The sequence below is a fragment of the Megascapheus bottae genome, chromosome 19 (assembly GCF_031878675.1).
Source record: "Megascapheus bottae isolate mThoBot1 chromosome 19, mThoBot2.hap1, whole genome shotgun sequence".
NCBI lineage: Eukaryota > Metazoa > Chordata > Mammalia > Rodentia > Geomyidae > Megascapheus > Megascapheus bottae.
In genome coordinates, this window is record NC_143527.1 from 47,132,620 (window position 1) to 47,145,979 (window position 13,360).

Consider the following 13,360-nt stretch of genomic DNA (forward strand, 5'->3'; position numbering starts at 1 on the left):
CCTGCCAACAAACCAGTAAATCTCAGGGCAGGGAGAGGGGGCGGGGCTACTATACAGGAAAGCAATTCTGGCTCCTGTTGGTCACTTCCTAACCATAAACTTCACCTTGGAGGGCATCTGGTTCAACCTATCCAAGTCAGAAGATTATCAACAGGATCCCTAGCATTTCAGTGAGTTCAAAGCAGGCCCCTCTTCCAGTGAGCAGCATAGCTTTCTGTTAGATCTTATTGATGTATGTAAAGCCTTGCCTTGCCTTGCCTTTTCTTTCCTCTCCTCTCCTCTCCTCTCCTCTCCTCTCCTCTCCTCTCCTCTCCTCTCCTCTCATCCCCTCCCCTCTCCTCTCCTCTTCTTTCCTTTTTCTCCCTCCCTCCGTACTTCCCTCCCTCTATCCATTCCTTGTTCCCTCCCTGACTCCTTCCCCTCCCTCCCCGCCCTCCCTCCATCCTTTCCACCCTCCTGGTACCAGGGCTTAACTCAGGGCCTGAGTAGTGTTCTGTAGCTGTTTCACTCAAGATTAGTAGTCTACCACTTGGACCAAGCAACAATTTCAGCTTTTTGATGGCTCATTGGAAATAAGAGTCTTGTGAACTTTCCTGCCCCTGTTGGCTTCAAACTGTAATTCTCAGATCTCAGCCTCCTGAGTAGCTAGGATTACAGATGAGAGCCACCAGCGCCTGGCTTCATGTAAGTTTTTGTAACTCCTTCTTATCCTTAGACCATCTAAAGCCAAAGAAAACAAAAGGTTTTCCTCTTCCACATAACCATGCCCTAAACTATGCTCAGGAAACTATGTGCACCCTGTTTATAGCCTCCAGGAAACATCTCATTCTTTGAGCATTCCTTTGAAGATGTGGTTTCTACTTCTATTCTTTCACCTCTCCCCACCTTGACCTTGGCTTTAGGCTATCACAGAAGCAATAAAAGTCTCTCACTTTTCCAGTATCTTTTTGGATTTCCTCTGGTAGATTGTAAGTAGTCAGCCAGAAACTAATTGATTTTGAATATATATATATATATACACACATATATATAACTATATCTTTGCTAGAGATTCTGAAAATATACCAGGTCTCGTTAGGTTATGATTGGCTGTCAGACTAGGATGGAGATGTGTCTAGACTTCTATCATCATGAGCTGTGAAATCTCTGCAGAGGGGATGATAGAGCCCCAGCTTTTCTTTCTCTAAAGAGGAGTTTCTCTTCTGCTGAAGAGTAGAGATGGGTGAAGGTAGATGATTAAAAAAAAAACCAACAACTTTCAGCTGGCTTTAACAGGCACGTATCTTCCTGCAATGGAGACCTCTGTTCCAAGGGCTTTCTGCCTGCAAAGAAAAGATACCAGATTCATTAGTCCTGAGCTCAATTAGGGATCTATTCACCGGCCCATATGAACCCATGTATATCTGCCCCACTACTTTCTCAACATCTTTATCAAGGAAAATGCACACATACAGATATCTATGGGGTTTTGATGTTGGTTCTGGACTCTAATATCCACACGCAAACTATTTGTTAGGAATGCTGAAACCCCCGGGGACACTAAGTCCCTAACTCTGATACCACTTGTATGGCCCTGGAGTCCCTCCCCGGACCTCAGCCAATCATTTCCTCGTGTGCCAGCACCAAAATGATGTCCAGATCCAAGTTCAGAAGGGCTTCCAGTCAAAGATCATTTTGAAGTTTAATGTCCTGGAACATTTTTTATTTCTAATTTGTTATTTTAAGCACACACTGTGATTTAATGACTCCTTTTTCTTTTTGGGGGGGAGGGGATTTCAGTTTGAGGTTGATGTTCTGAGAGCAGAGGAATGCAAGTTTTAATTTTTTTCATCCTATAACCAGTGTTTCATCTTAGACTAAATAAGACGCACATTTTAGAAATCCCACAGTACTGCTGAGAAAAACACTGATGTTTATACAAATGCTTGCGTGTTCAAGTGACTTTAAATAAGAGAAACAAGATTTGGTTCCAAAGGCTTTGCAGAGCTTCACTAAGTCAAAGAATTTTGTCCATCTACATTAGTTCTCTTCTTCTATGTCCTCATAAGACGTGGTGTGAGTGCGTATGTGTGTGTGTATGTGTATGTGTGTGTTGTGTGTGTGTGTAGACCTGGGATTTACTAGGTGAATGGGGGTCTGACCACAGACTCTGCTCTTTGTGGATATGAACACTTAGCAGAGAGAACAGTCATTGTTGGACTAAGGCCGAACTCTGGCTAAGTTTAACACAATACTAGAATTTTCCTTCTCCCTGAAGCAAAGCAGTGAAAGGAAAGTTGCGTGGATAAGGAAAAAAAAAACAACCTTTCCTTTTTTCCCCCCTCAATTGAATTCAACATTTTTTATTTTATATATTATCTTTAATTGTACAAAGGGGTTTCAATTCAACATGCCAGTACAATGCATCTTGATTAGTGTCATGCTGTTCATTCTTCACCCCAATGAGAGAGAGCCTTATAGACAGTACTTTCAGAAATGAACCCTGAGTCTTCCCCAGGAAGAGTGGAGAGGGGGAATAAACCTCCTTTTCAGTTGCGATAAAATGCCACAGTTTTGCAGAAACAAATATGTCAACAACAGATCAGAACTATTGGCCAGAGAGGCTGGAATTGTCTGAAGGCTTCTCTTGCTTCTCTGTGCTCAGTGGCTTGAATTTCCAGAGATGCAAATCCACATCTTATTTGTCTCTGGATGATTGGATTGCTACATCAACTTCTAGGAGCGCCAAAAAAGTGTACTGAATTTGAATGAAGAGACATGTGAATGACTGAAGGCTTAGGCCAGGTGGAAAGCACATTAGGATTATCAGTCTATATCAACAGAGCAATATGTCCATGAATTCTCATGCAGAAATGAGATTCCTTGAAGCAAGGAGTTCTAGTCTCACTACCAGACACGAATATGCCCAATGACCCATTATAGACTTCACTGAAGCGACACATCAGCCATATAGCTTTTAGCTTGAACACTGATTCTCAAAGCAGAATACAACTACACAAAAAGACCTCTCTGACAAAAATGAGTGTATTGAAGATCTCAGTTCCATGAATTCTATGACGACTGAAGGACACATGTGCTTGTTGGCATCATTTTCATGTGGGAACAAGTAGATGGGGAGAGAGGGGCACTTCCAAGCCTGCCATTGGCTGGGGAGCTCAGCCATGTGAATGGTAGCTGAGTGGGGGAGAGCTGTCAGCCTTTCCGAGGGATTTTTAATAGTCGTGTGGTCAGCGTTCCCTATGTAAACGGCTTCCATTTCCACTCCTGCTGCCAGCTGGCTGAGTGGGGACCACCTAAGTTGTATGTCCCAAAGGAACTGGAAAGGCAGGTTCTCTCCCACAATTCTCCCCACAACTGCCTCTCTCCACTGCCTGAAACCTGGCTGCCATCGTGCCTGCCTAGCCTTGAGGTTTAATCACTGTTAGAATTGCCAGACTCTGAAGAAGGATGAGGTTTGAAACTCGTGTTCTTTTCAAGCCTCTTTGCTGCTTATGGATGGGTCATCTAAGCAGGGTGGGGGAGGGAGAAGAGAGCAGAATGGGGAAGAGAGCAGCAAAACTTGCTGTAAATCCCTCCTTCCATGCATGTACTCGTGGACTCTTTGCTCACCTCGCCCTAAAGCCAGGCCATCTCCCAGGTGACTTTGAGGCTTTTCTCTGGAGAAGTAAGTTAGGATAGTTTCCCCTGCACAGGACCCCAGGAGATGCTTGAACCCACACAGAGCACAGGTCTGTTTCCTCCTATGCATGCATGATAAAGTTTAGCTTATAAATTAGGCATGGGAAGAAATGGACAAAATCATCACCAGTAAAATAATGATCATAATACAATTATAAGAATATGCTGCCATTCCAGGATCAAGAAAACTAATAACATCAGATGCTGGAGGGGATGTGGCCAGGAGGGATCACTACTACACTGTTGGTGGGAGTGCAAACTCGTCCAACCACTATGGAAAACAGTATGGCAGTTCCTCAAAAGACTAAACATAGAGCTCCCCTATGACCCAGCAATTCCACTACTTGGCATTTACCCACTTGTCCAGAAACAAGGACATACTAAATCCACTAGCACAACGATGTTCATTGCAGCACTATTTACCACAGTAAAGATATGGAACCAACCCAGATGTCCCTCAGTTGATGAGTGGATCAACAAGATGTGGTATTTGTACACAATGGAAATCTATGCTGCTGTCAGAAAGAATGACATCACCCCATTTGTTAGGAAATGGAAAGACTTAGAAAAAATCATATTAAGTGAAGTAAGCCAGACTCAAAGGAACATAGGCTCAGTGGTTTCCTTCATTTGTCATAATCAGTAGAAACCTTGGGCTCTCCTAGCAGAGATTTACAATAGATCCAAACCTAGATACTTAAGGACACATGGAATGATGCTAAATGAAAGGACCGCCAGGATATAGAAGCAAAAGCCATATAATGAATGATTATTGTCCTTAATGTACTATGTTATCTCTCATCTCTTTTGCTGTCCCTTGGTTATCTTATATTGTTACGATATTTCACCTTGTTATCTGATATATTGGATAAATGTGTATTTGGTTATTTGAAATCGGATCGGGAAGGGGGGAAAACAAGATGAGGGGTGGGGGTGGGGGGAGGGAAATGGGGACCAAGACATGAGAAAGGGTATCAATATTTGTGAAGTAATGCACCTTCTATCTGGTGAATATAATGTAACCCTTCTTTTAATTACAATAAAAATATATGGAAAAAAGAGTTATGGGATGCTAGGGTCTCTTGAAATATTGTATTGTACCCTAACTACTAGTTTATTGCAGCATCTGAAGGAAAGAAAAAAAAGGGCAGGGATTTTCACTTAGAAGGGAGGACTTCTTGGCTTTCTTTGGGATGTCAGAATTTCCAACATCTTATGTATTGGGGCCATTATTATGTAAACTAAAGACTTAACCCAAATAATAGGATGACAGGAGATTCAAGTTGATAACTAACTTCAATACGGGAGAGTAGCTTATATAACATGGATATAATAGGTGAAAGGATGATTCACATTCTGGGTAGAGTGGCACAGCGTTTCATTATACTACTTAGAAAAACCTGAAACTTACAACTTATGAATTTCTTCTTCCTTTTTTTCATCTTTCTTCTTTTTTTCCTTTGGTCAGTTATGGGGCTTGAACTCTGGGCCTGGATGCTGTCACTGACCTCCTTAGCTCAAGACTAGTGCTCTACCACTTTGAGCTACAGTACCACTTCTGGTTTTCTGATAGTTCATTGGGGATAAGTGTCGTATGGAATTTCATGCCTGGCTTTGAACAGCGATCCTCAGATCTCAGCCTCTTGAGTAGCTAGGATTACAGGAGTGAGCCACAGGTGCCCAGCTGAACTCATGAATTTTCTATGGAATCTTTTCAGACCATGGTTACTATTATATGACAGAGTCTGCCAAACTAACATCTCAGGCAAGGAGGGTCTACCACACATTTGCCAGTCACTTAATTCTAGTTTGCAATTTGCAACATGTCTTCATCTTGATTGCTCCAGGGCCTTTGCAATTGCCATAAGAACATGTACTAGAACCCAAGACATGAGCTACATGACTCAAACTTAAGATCTAGGTAAGGTTTGGGGTTGGTCATACAGCAATTGTGGTAATAGTTTTGCTTTTACAGTGGAGGAAAAACGTGTCCTGAAAAACTCAAAGCCTAGGATCTCGATCTCGATCTCTCTCTCTCTCTCTCTCTCTCTCTCTCTCTCTCTCTCTCTCTCTCTCTCTCTCTCTCTCTCTCTTTCTGTGTGTGTGTGTGAGAGAGAGAGAGTGTTGAGTGTGTGTGTGTGTGTGTGTGTGTGTGTGTGTTGAACCACAGCTCCACTTCCAGTGTTTTGGTGGTTCCACCATTCCCAGATCTCACTTTCCTTAGTAGCTAGAATTAGAGGAATGAGCCACCAGCACCTGGCTTGAAAACTGTTAAGATGAAATTTACCTTCACACTTGGGCTAACAGAATAACAGCAGGGCCTACAAACCTAACAGTAAAGCTATAGTTGACCATTCTTTGTAGCCAAGGAAGACTGTGATGTGCTTGTATAAATACAGATATGAAGCTTTTCTTCATGTGTATATTGGCCATTTTGCGTTTCCTCTTCAGAGACGTCTCTAGCCCACTTGTTAATGGGGTGTTTGTTTCTTTGGAGGTTTGTTTTTAGGGAATTTAATTCCTTTAGCTGTAGGTATATGTCAGATATGAGGCCCTTGATTCTTGTATGTCTAGGACACAGGGTCTAATAGAGGGAAGTTAAGTTATTGGGGTTTCTCTGTATTCCTTTGAAAGAGACATCAGGATCTCAGCATCTTCTCTTTGTGTGTGTGTGTGTGTGTGTGTGTGTGTGTGTGTGTGTGTCTGTCTGTCTGTCTGTCTGTCTGTCTGTCTGTCTCTCACCCTGTCTCTGCATGTTCCTCCCATGATGCTTTGCCTCACTGGAGGCCCAAAAGCAAGGAAGGCGACAACCAATGACCCACATAAATCTCTGCCACCTAAGCCCAAATACACATCCTTCATTCTTTGAATTGATTTATCTCAGGTATTTAATCTAGTGAGGAGTCTAATACAGCATGCCTTTTTTTCCTATTATCTAGATGTGAACACTGAGATCTAGACAAATTACGTAGCTTGCCAGTGGAAGCAATAGACTTACAAACATCTCCCATCGAGCAGAGAGTAAATATCTTTGTCTGGGAAGACATATGACAGTCTCTGTCCAACCCAGATCTATAGCTTTTACAATGAAAAGAAGCCACAGACCACAGTGTGCACTGATAGAAACCATTTAGGAACACTGACAATGAACTTGATATCACATTTGCACAGTATATAATATTCTTGTTTCCCCTCCCAAAGCATTTTCTTAAAAAAGTAAAAGTGATCTATAACTCACAATCTGAACAAAAATAGGCAGTAGGCCAGCACTTGAAATTCTGAGGTAAACGTGAGGGCTTTGATTTCAATCTGTAAACGTTGCAACTAACTGGGAGGCCATAGAAACCTTTGTAGAGTTTGGTTCTGTAGCCTTTATTATCATTACTTGAACTCCTCCTGTATAAAAACATCAAGGAACTGTCCCCTGCACTCTAAACATTGCCAAACATGACTGACTGAAGTTCTGACATTTCATTTGTAGTGCTCTTGGATCAACTAGTTTTCCCCGAAATGTATGTATGCACACACATGTGTATGACTGTGAGCTGAAGACAGGCAACAGAGAGCCATGGTGCATCATGGGAGCCAATATAGGAGACAAGCAAATAGGTGCTTCTGTACTCCAGGTAAAGAAAAACGAAGGTCTGAATAGTTAAGCCACTGGCGAGTGCTTCTTCAGTAAGGGGAGCCAAGATCCAGGGATCCTTGAGCTTGGCTCCAGACCAGAGGCTGAGCCCCCACCCACTGTGCTCTTCCTTCTCCTGGCAACAGACAATCCCCACTGGCCCTAGCTGGGCAACAGCTCTTTGCCTGCCACCACACCCTGTGCATCATGTGCTGCCTCAGGCTGTCCCAGAAGAACCAAACAGGAAAATAAATCATCACGACAAGATAAAAGGACCAACATGAGCTGTTTCAAATCATGAGTAGAAAGCCAGCTTTAGAAAGCAGCTCTGCTTGTGGCCTTCAGGCTGTTTATGAAGTCTGGATGCTTGGTCGAGTCTAATGTCATTCCAGTAATTTGAGTTCCATGAGAGAAGGGCAGTTGTTCCACATGCTGCTATGGCCTAGAGCTGGAACTTCACCCACAAGGCAAACCAGCTGCCTTCCTTGTTCTGGGGGGGGACTGGAGGAAGCCCACAGTCTTCATTTTGGGATGAAGCCTGGCTTCTCCCATTTGGGCTACCCAAAGGGCTTCCTACCTTGGAAAATTCCATATCTTCTAACAGCCCACATCATCCTATGTACTGAGGTCAAAACTTGTGGGCTTGGGTATGACTATTCTCCTCTCAGTCCCGAGTTTTTTAATAACAAAGCATAAATCATTCATCAAACCATTTGCTGTCTAGATTTTCTGCCATGTAAAGCAGCTACATCGAACTTGGACATACGCTGTATAAAGTAGGATTCAGAAACGGTGGTCTCTGTTTTCCTATGTCTCTTTTTGTCGGCTCTGTGCAGTTGGACAAGACATTTCCATAGGAGATCCTCAAATTTCATTTGTTGTAGATGAGTGAAAATACTGAAAACAATTGAGAGGTCTTTATGTGAGTAAGCACAAATGATCTGAAACGTAGAAGGCTTAATAGCTCCAATGTGAAACCACACTTAAACTCAACCGAGGAGACATAGAGCAAAGTCACAAAACCCAGTGGTGAATTCTGGGTTCTGGTGGAGCAGAACTCATCCTGGCCATGTCCCTGTCAAGACATGCTGTGCCTGAGACCCTCAGGCTTGTTTGTTTGTCTTCTACTCCTTAGCAAGCAGATTCTAGGAAGTTACTGACTCTCCCTTCCCTACTGAGGGCTGAAAGCTGACAGGATTCTAGGCTGGGGATGCTGAAGAGGCCATGCGTCTGTGCACGTTGTCTTTCAAGAGGTTTTGGTCTGTTGCAAAGCATCTCTGCTTTTATTTCCAGGAATGAAGCACTCAGGAAATGCAATGCGTGTTTTTCTTTCTTTTCCAGGGTAGCTATCTTTTTTCTCTTCAGTTTTTGCCAGCTACCAGTTTGCTTTTGTAGATATGCTAGTTCTAGTAAACATCCTTGCTGAACTTAATGGGGTTATTTCCTTTTCTCTTTCTTTTCTTTTCTTTTTTTTTATTGGTCGTGGAGCTTGACCTCTGGGCCTGGGCACTGTCCCTGAGCTCTTTAGCTCAAGGCTAGCCCCCTACCCCTTGAGCCACAGCGCCACTTCTGGTTTTCTGGTGGTTAACAGGAGATAAGAGTCTCATGGACTTTTGTGTCTGGGCTGGCTTTGACCCATGATCCTCAGATCTCAGCTTCCTAAATAGCTAGGAATGAGCCACCGGCGCCCAGCTGATGGGGGTATTTTCAACTTGTTCATCCATATGCAAAGCCTGGACTTAGGCAAAAAAGGCCAGATAATGACAGACCTTTCTCCTGGAATATACTGACCTAATCTGGATGCTTCTGTTCTTGGGAGCTTTTCTCCTATAATGGTGCAAAGGATGACTGAGATCAGAAGGATTAGTTAGAAAGCTATTAAATAAGCCAACAGAAGGAGAAGGACTGTTTATCCTAAGATGAGGGACAGGAAAAGAGGAAGTCAGGTTGATTGGGTTTTTATTCACCCATGTGGACGTAAGAAATACAGGACTTGAGGGTTGATGAGTTGTACCAGAGAAGGTAAAGAAAAATTCCTTGGAGAAGAAGGGAAGCCAAGGAATATGGAAAGTCAAATTATGACACCCTGAATCAGCATTTGTAAGAGAAAGTGCCAACAGGAAGGATACAAACATATCTGCTGGAACTTGCTGTCCAAAAGATACCTCCCATTTAGTGACAGTATAGTCATCCTACCATATATGAGGAAGACTGATTCCAGAATACCCCATGAATCTCAAAACCTCTGGAAGGTTCAGCCCCTTATGCAAATGTAGTATTTCTGCCCAGTCTTGTGTATATTTTATCTCCAGACAGTTTGTAATTTTCCTATACAATTCTATGTAAATTATTGTTATACTTAGGGAAAGAAAGAGGGAACTGCTACATAGACAGAAATGACAGTGGCAAACATAACCCGAGACAGATAACATGTCCCACCATGGTGTATTTTGTTACCATAGTGCCTCAGGCTCCGGTGTGATCACTTTTCTTCCCATGATACTCTAGGTACCCATCCAGGGCAGAACATGCACAGCTGTCAAGTACTTGTAAGCCCAGGAGAGGAGATCTGAGAGAAGCTCTTGTGAAAATTGCCCTGTAATAGGAGGTCATTTCTCTTTGGGACCCTCTCTTGGGAGAGTCTTACTACTTTCATGGCTTTCCTTTCACTTCCAAGTAAACTTGTTCTATTTCCTTTAAACATCCTTTAATGGGCAGAGAAAATGAATCTGTACCTCTAGATGGCATCCTTTGGGGAACATATGGAATACAAGGAGTAAAGGCATGAGTTGGATGTGGTTGTTTCTGACTTGGATTTGTTCTTCTGTGTGACTCAGTGTTTTGGATTCATCAAGTCTGTTCCCGTAGATGGCATCATGCTGTTGTTTAGGGAATAATCGTAAGAAAAGGGACTGTACATATTCAGCACACACAAACACATACTCACATATCTTTTTATATACAGTTGGTCAAATCTATGGACATTGATGAGATAGAACCAAGTGTAGTTTCAGCTAAGAATGAATCATTTCTACCTTTCAATCACCAAACAAAAAGTCGATGGGTCTGTGATGGATGGTGGCTGACTCATAAGGTCTATCTGTAAAACATTTAAGGATTGAGATTTCCTATATTTCTGTCTCTTAGAAGAAATACATGCATTAATTTTTTTATAACATTTTTCTTCTCTGGCCAACTTACATGTCAGTTCAGTACCACTGAGAGTTCATTTCTTTTTCACTTCCTGACAAATTGAAGACTGGTGGAAATTGGTGTGATGTATGCCAAGCAAGTGTCAGTCACATGTAGAAATTAGATTTCAGTCCTCAATGGCTGATAATCTTCATTGAAATCCTAATGTCAGCCCTGATTTTCTGCATAGAAAAATAGTAAAGAAATTGTTTTCCTGTGTGGTCTACTGCCAGGCCTCTTGGGTAAGTCCATAACCTTCCACCCAACCCCATTTGATTAAGGGTCCCAATATCTGACATTATCCTGGAATTCTTGGGGAGGGGAAACAGGAAGTGATAAGCAATGATTTCATTGTTTTTACATATTATGGAAAATGTGCAAGGTCTTTCCTTGGGGTCTTATGTCAAGTGAGTGGTATTCAGATATGATGTGTTATACGGGTCCATTTTTCTGTACCTGAACAAAATATCCACAGTTGGACAACTTTTTTAACAAAAAGATGCTCACTTAGCTCCTAGTTCTGGAGATTCAAGTCATGGATACGCATCTATCTACTTGGTGAAGGTCTCATGGCCAAATGGTAAGAGTGGATGGAAAAAAAAAGATCACATTTAGCAGACAGGAAACCAAAGTGCTAAGCAATATAACGCTTGCTCCTTTATAATGAGCCTGCCACAAGAACCAGGAGACTCGCAAGAACTATCTCATCTCCTCACAGTGTTTTTAATGATGCCTTTAATGTTTTAGGCGCCACCTCTCCTACACCACCACATTCAGGACCTGCTTTGGGCACAGGAATTTTTTAGGGATGGGGGAAGGGTAAATTACATGCAAAGAGATATGTGAAGCTGCTCTAGTTCAATTGCCATCAGCAATCTGTATAATGTGTGGTGTGTACCAATTCTTCTAAACGTTTGCATGGCATACAGAAAAGCATCGATACGTCTATTAGCTACTTTTCTACTGCTGTGACAAAACACTCGAGATAATCAACTCAAAAGAACCTTGGCAAGGCAAAGTTTACTTCCGCAGAAGGGTGCACCATTGGCCAAATATTTGGCAAACAAGCACTCAGAGCAGGCAGGCTGCTTCTTTTTTATTCCTTAACCCAGCAGGCCCCATGCCTCCGCTCACATTGGCTGAGCTCAGGTTCACAGTGTGCAAAAGGATGTGGCTTCAATGAACAGGATCCAACTAAAATTCAAGGAGTTTTCAACAAGATGCCTTAATGCAGGTAGTCAGGAAAAGGATGTATGTAACTAAAAAATGTAATTAACAAGGGCCACGCTACCTGACCAAAGCAGGAACTCTTCAGAAAAGCCATCCTCCTAAGATCAACCGTAAGGAAGTGAACCACTTGGGCAGAAAAGATGCTTTTTCTTATGCTAGTGACCTAACTTCCTTCTATTAAGTCCCACCTTCTGAATATCTTACCACTTCCGGATAGCAACACAGGCAGGAGCCACGCCTTCAGTGCACCGACCTTTGGAAGACATTTAAATGCAAGCTGTACTCATAGGAAATAACTCAAACCTGTATCTTTCCCAGCTCAAAGCAGCCCTGAAGAATGGGATGTCATATTCTTCCATGTGCACCATATGCAACTAAAGAATTACAGATTTTAAGGACTGTAAACACTTGAGGTCCATGAACTGGAAAAAGAAATCACTTGTTAAATATTTCTTTCACATTCTTCACAGGCTAGAAGCTTTACTGAAGCCTCAAATTATTCTTCCAATTGTTCCCTGAAGAAATACAGCCTGGTATTTGGGAATTGGAAGACACAAAACTTTATATAATTCAGCTAAAGAGCATTTATTTATTTATATTTGAAACCTACCAATGGATTCTCCAGGCATACACATTTGTACCTGTAATTACAACTCAATTTCTCCTAAGCTAATTTTAATATAAGCTCTGAAAAGGTTGGTTTCAAAAACATGCATATATATATACACACATATATATAAATATATTATTTTCATTCTTAGAATTTTCAAGTCCAGAACCAAATGAAAAGCAATGAAGTTGTTAGAAGCTCAGTTCTTAAGAGTCTAGAACCTTCTTAACATAAAGCCGGACACTGCCCCAGAATCAACTGACTTCATCTCTGAGAGCTGAGACAGAGAATCCATGTCCAACTGATGAGCTGATGTGATCCACAGTGTTTTCTATGTGTTAGTAGGAAATAATTTCTATTTTTTGGCAGTACTGATTCCATTAAATTAGCCTTGAATTATACCATAATTAGAGGCTTTCATGTGTGTATGTACCAGTATTGGGGCTCGAACTCAGGGTTTAGGCACTGTCTATGAGCCTTTTTGCTAAAGTCTGGTTCTCTACCGCTTGAGCCATACCTCTACTTTCAATTTTTTGCTAATTATTTTGGAATAAGGGTCCCACAGACACTCCTGTTCGGGCTAGCAGGCTGGCTTCAAACCATGATCCTCTTATTTCAACTTCCTGAGAGGTAGGATGACAGGTTTCTAGTTGTTTACTCTTGAATGATAGTGTCTTAACTTTCTAGTTTCTAACAAAACATCTTTTTTCATGTTAATGTTTACCTTTTGATTTCTTGATCACTTCAAAAAGAGTTTATGTAACCTACCTAACAGTAATTCATGCAGAGCCTGGTAAGAATCATGCTCCACAAAGTCAGACCAACTTTAAAAAAAAATGCTAGAGGAAAATGGAAACAGGATTCTCCTCTGCCTCCATACAGATATTTTTCTTAACAAGTTATTGTCCATCTGCCAAAGTAAAGATTTTTGAGAGAGTTTTTGAGGGGACTTTTAAATGGAGTGGCCTGCAGATTTCTGGAACAGGATGTGAATGTGGCCCTTCTCCCAGCTCACAAGCCCCCAA

The 13,360-nt window shown here is 41.9% G+C and overlaps 1 long non-coding RNA gene across 1 annotated transcript; it reads right to left on the reverse strand.

The window, feature by feature from the left end:
- Positions 1-10,243: 10,243 nt before the first annotated feature.
- LOC150049982 (uncharacterized) lies at positions 10,244-10,674 on the reverse strand. Its single transcript, XR_016538905.1, has 2 exons — positions 10,505-10,674; positions 10,244-10,403 (listed from the first exon to the last, which is right to left on the reverse strand). It is a non-coding gene; the product is annotated as an uncharacterized LOC150049982 (long non-coding RNA).
- Between the last annotated feature and the right edge of the window lie 2,686 nt (positions 10,675-13,360).